We start from the raw sequence: 5,396 nt of genomic DNA on the forward strand, positions 1-5,396 counted from the left end.
TATCCTGACGGCTGAAAAACAGGAAGAAAAAAACCTCCAAAACATATTTAGAATAGGCATGACTGGGAGGGGAGGGAATGTGCTGATTCAGGAGGTTTGACCCAGGAAGTCTAGCAATGGGGACTCTAGCAATGTGGGTATTTATTTGAGTAGAGCAGTGAAAACTGCCTTGATTGAACAATTATGCTGCTTTGTTGGTCCCTAAAACCCTTATCTTACCAACATGTATGTATGTTTTTAATTCTCCTGTTGTGCATAATTTCGACAATAGGATCAGGACCCAAGAAAGTAAAATTTATACAATGGCACCTGTGGGCTGAATAGGGCTGTATTAGTGTAGTCTAGGCAGACAGAAGATTAAATATTCAACAAGTGAGAACCCTTTTTCTTCTCAATAATGCAGGATTTTCCAGTACTCAACATCAAACATTGATTCATTATTATGCATTATTATTATTTTTGTACACAGAACACAAAAAGTAAAGAGACATGACTTATTGTGCCATACACATTTTACCAAAAAGAGTCACACATCATGTAGCTGCTAGAGACTCTCCACTGCCTTGTATTGTTATATCACCTGTGAGGGCCAGGCAGCGGAGAACTGGCTCCCTACCTCACCTTTCACCACTGCAAATAAAAAGTGACTACTTTAGTAGCTGACTTTTGAGATTCTATAGAGAACAATACCTCTCTCTTTTTACCTGAGGTAGGTAAAAATGTTAAGAATGAAATCCTTTTTTTATATACAAGGGTACAGGTGCATGACTTCTATTTTAGCTGGATATATGATAGCTGCATTTATTAAGCTCACAATTCTTGGTATCTTATGCACAAAAAGTCTGGTTCTATTAATACTTATGCCTCTAAGCAATCCTGCATTCATAGCATGTGTAACTGTTTGCAGCAATAGGATCAGTGAGGGAAAACTGCATGTAAATTTTAATTCCATTAATTATTTCCCTCCTTTTTCTCAGTTAACATTCTCCTCACATGTGTCAGGCTCTTAGGTGTTGATTAAAAGATTGCAAAGAGTAGAGAGGTGGAAGAAGCATATGTTTAAAAAAAACCCAAACCATACAGAGTGAAACACTCCTTTGAGTGGCATTTTATAGGTTTTTTCCAATTAGAAATGACATTTAATGTTAATTTTTTTTTTAAAGTTAATAGTTTGATGGTTCAAGCTCAGGTGTGTTTGACTAGCAATCACATAAATTAATTTTCAGGTTTTTAGGCACTATGAAAGGTCTGAGATTGGTGTACCATTTTAAGGCCTCAATATTACTGAATATGAATTTATGTTCTGTTAAAAACAACATCAAATCAAAAAAAATTATAACAAAACGTTATTTGGTTTTAGTTTGGGGTCTTTGGTTGTAGCTGTATTGGTCTAAGGACATAGGCAGGCAAGGTTATTTGGGTAGATGTGATATCTTTTATTAGACCAACTGAGTAGTTGGAAAAAAATCTTTGTGAGCTTTTGGGCACAGTTACCCTTTTTCAGGCGTAGGGCCTCTCTGCTGGTCTGAGACTCCAAGAAATGAGAGAAGTTAGAAGTGTGACAGGATGTCAGTGAGAATGTAAATAGGTAGAAATTAGGAAAACAAAAGGTTTAGCAGGGTTTATTTGGTTTTAGTTTTTATTTATTTATTTGGTTTTAATTTTATTTAATTGTTTCTAGAGCAGTGGGTAGGTTCTGTCTTAAGCTAACTTCAACCAGCTTTGATCAAGCTCTAAAATAACAGGAGTCAAAAGAAAACTGGTCAAATTAATGAAGGATAAACATAAGTGGTTATTCAGCATGATAACTAAAGATGTATCTTCAAAATTAAGACTTCCTATGTCTCTGAATCCTGGAGGCTGTAGAGGGAAAGCATGAGAGTGTGTATCTTTCTGGATATGCCCTGCTTAAATACTCTTCCCCTTAACATTCACTCTCTGCCACTGTGATAGGATACTGGGGTAAATGGATCAGCATTATGTGACTTGTATCGATCAAAAGGAGCTTATGAGACTTTATATGGATCATATTTTGCCTCATGGTTATTTTCAATATCTGTAAGTATTGACATCGACTTAACAGTTTTTCCAAGTTCTTTGTCATGCTTTAGTATTTTAAAGTGATGCTTCTTACTAGTAGTTGGTAATTTTGAGCCCCCAAAAGTGGGTTCACTTCTTCACAGAAATAAGATAAGCTCAATGCTACTAAGAATTTGCAAACCATGGGCCAGTCTAGCATGAATTCATACCTATAATCAATTTATTTGCTTGTATAATATACTTAGGCTTGGAACCTAAAATCATATACTTGCTAAAGATCTTTCCTTCGGTGCAGTTCATTGTAAAAAATTGTTAGCTACAATATCGCAAGTAAAGTCAACTTTTGGATTTTTGTAATATAAAATGCTTCAAGTTTTAATTATGTCAAATACTAAATGCAAAAACAAACAATTCCTGTCACTGCCAAAACCTTCAGAAAGAAGGTTACCTCATGCAGCTGGTTAATGCACAAATCCTTGGCCTTTAGAAAATCCTAGTGAGTGCCAAAATCTGACAGAATTGGTAGTCTGTGTTTGAAAAACCAAGAAGCATAAATATATCGGGAATAGAGCCATGCAGTTCTGATTTAATGTAAATTTGGAAAGGTCATACTGTCCTTAACTGCAGCACAATGCCTGCTGTTAGTAAGTGCTGAAAGCAGAACATTAAGACAAAGCAAAAGAAAGGGATTGAGAATTAAGGCTTCAGTCTTGCCTAATAATCTCCCAGTGGACTTTGATCTCAGCTGAGTCTCACTGAAGTCAAAGATACTCTCATGAGCACAGTAATGCACAACAGTAGAGTTCACTATAGAATGGGGACCTAAATCTGCCCTTTTAAAGTATTTGTCTGGCCAAGTTATTTCATAGGCCTCTGAATAAGGAATTACATGGTATATATTATTATTGTTTTTCCTATATTTCAATGAAATATGAAGACTAAGGCACTTCATAAATATAATTTTTAAATAGAAATTTAGTTTTTACCTACATTCAGCATAACACAGCATGTGTCCATTGTAAGTCTGCCACAGTGAACTGCCGCAGAGAAGGGATTAACATTTTTAAAAATTATTATTTATATATTTGTTCTAATGGTAATACAAAAATAGATATGCTACAAAAAAGGGAAGAAATATATATCAGTATTTTCTGATTTGCCTTCTCTTTCAAACCAGGTTGTAGTGCTTGAGTGATGTGTCAAGACTTTACATTAGAAGAATTGAGTATCCTGGATTCAAATCATTACACACCTGAGCCCTGATTCTGAGTTACTTACATACGTCAGTGTTTTCAAGGTTGAGTCATTGATAAAGTATCAAGTCAGCGGCTGGCACTAACTGCCATGCTGCTATTTGGCAAATAAGGGAGCTACTGTCACCATAGAATGTGTCTAAAAGCTGTAGTCTCTTGCCAAGTCCATAACAAAGTTAAAAAAAATCCCTATATTGTATAACTAATGCTATATTTCAACTCTGCCATTTCCATATGATATAGGGAAGTATTTTGTAGTAAGTAACTGCATAGCTGTTACTTAGGTAATGTATTGTATCAAATCAAATTTGTTGCTGGGTTTTTAAATGCAACCAAAGAATAGCCTATAATAGGTACTTTTATCTATGTTTATAATTGACAATCGTAGCCTGCTAAATTCAAGAAGTATATATGGAGTCTGTTTCCTTTGATTATTTCATTCTATTATTATACAGAAATGTCATGTTATCTGAATTGAGTCTCATCTTGGTGATACAAGCATACAGCCATGAAACCATCCCAATCTAGTAAGAAGAAGCATAGTGCTGAACATCAGCCAGCTACTGAGGACAATTCATGCCTAAACTGGCTTGTTAAAGGGAGCTGCAAACACATGGAACTTTTCAGGACACGCCTAACCAATATTTACTCATTGTTCCAGTCCATTAATTTGGCAATCCTACAGCAACATATTTTAAAGTAGTACAAAGTGTTGCAAATGTTTATGAATCTATCCTAAGTGTCATGATATCTGGTGTTTTTCTTAAAGGTTTAATTCTTGAATGATGTTATTAAATGAGAATCTCGGTTTTCATTTAAAAATAAAATAGATATTTTCACCTTCACAGCTGCAGAGAAAATTTTAAAAATGTTAGCCAGATACAGCTGAAAGGCAGAAACCAAAGACAGTTAAACTCCTGCACCATTATTCATTATAAAGTTTAATGACTAAAAAAACAGTCCTGTGATTTATTTTTTTTTAAGTGAGTTTTGACTCCTGATTCTGAATGAAGTGGGCTGAGGATTAAGCATCATAGTCTATCTATACCTTGACAGAAGTCTTAGATGTGTGATGAACTGCACAAACACTCAGTTTCTATACAGTATAATAATTGCAAAATGAGACATCTATGAACATTTTCAACATAATTATAAAACACCCCAAAGGAAGACAAATTAAATTATTAAAATCTGGTTTATGCTGTAATTTGGCCTTCTCCTGATAAAAAGTATGTAAATGTATGCAGGTTTGTTAGATCAATGGCTCTCAACCTTTTTTGACTGAAGGCACGTCTCATTAGTCTCAAGACACCCCTCAGAAAATGTCAGGCCTCAGCTTTCGTTCATTTTCAACCACAGAAAAATAATAGATCAATTTTTTTTGTTGCTAAATTAGAAAGACCCCCAACAGGTCAGAATATTTTCAACATGATGGATTCCTATTTGCAATTTCTGGTTTTATTTTGTGAATCATATGTATGTTTGCATACCTAAAAGTGTAGCACCTTTACAAGGATCTCAGCACCCTTGTATAGATCCTTTAGAAGGTTCACACACCACCCTTCATGAACGACACGTGCCCCTGGCGACTGGGGGGGCACAGTGGCAGCGGGAGTGCAGCGGAGGAAGGGCAGCATCAGTACGCAGGGAGCTCCTGCAGATGCCACTGGCACTATCGGGGTGGGGAGAGAGGGGATGGCAAGTCCCGACCAGGGGTTGGCGACCACCTGCAGATGCTGCCATCAGTGTTGGCAGCACCTTTTGATAGGGGGTGCACTGCCACACTCAGGGGGTGCATGTGCACCCGCATGCATCCCCTATGCATCGCCAGTGGCACCCTGGTTAAGAATTTCTGTGTTAAACCAAGATAGAAACTAGGACTGCATCCCCACAAGTGGGAACATATGATTTGTGGTTCTTCAAAGCCTTTTGAGGTGCTGCAAAATTCACACGGTGCTTGTGATTCTGTTTGCCATGCTGCATGCTTGTAGCCTGGTGGCAAAATTAGATACCAGAAAAATCCCAGTATCTAAAAACCTGTGCCAGAAAAAAGCGGGGTGGCACACGTAGATGCAGCGTGCGTCACCTGGAACCAGAGCCTGG

General features: G+C 36.9%; 1 long non-coding RNA gene across 2 annotated transcripts; it reads left to right on the top strand.

Moving 5' to 3' along the window:
- The first annotated feature begins 661 nt into the window (after nt 1–661).
- On the top strand, nt 662–4,063 carry LOC102376271. 2 transcript variants are annotated; one of them, XR_323256.1, is made up of 3 exons: nt 662–709; nt 1,954–2,058; nt 3,749–4,063. It is a non-coding gene; the product is annotated as an uncharacterized LOC102376271 (long non-coding RNA). The 2 variants fall into 2 exon arrangements; XR_323257.1 differs by lacking the exon at nt 662–709 and adding an exon at nt 1,128–1,189.
- The last annotated feature ends 1,333 nt before the right edge of the window (nt 4,064–5,396 follow it).

Source organism: Alligator sinensis, unplaced genomic scaffold (genome assembly GCF_000455745.1).
Source record: "Alligator sinensis unplaced genomic scaffold, ASM45574v1 scaffold123_2, whole genome shotgun sequence".
In the NCBI taxonomy this organism is placed as follows: domain Eukaryota; kingdom Metazoa; phylum Chordata; order Crocodylia; family Alligatoridae; genus Alligator; species Alligator sinensis.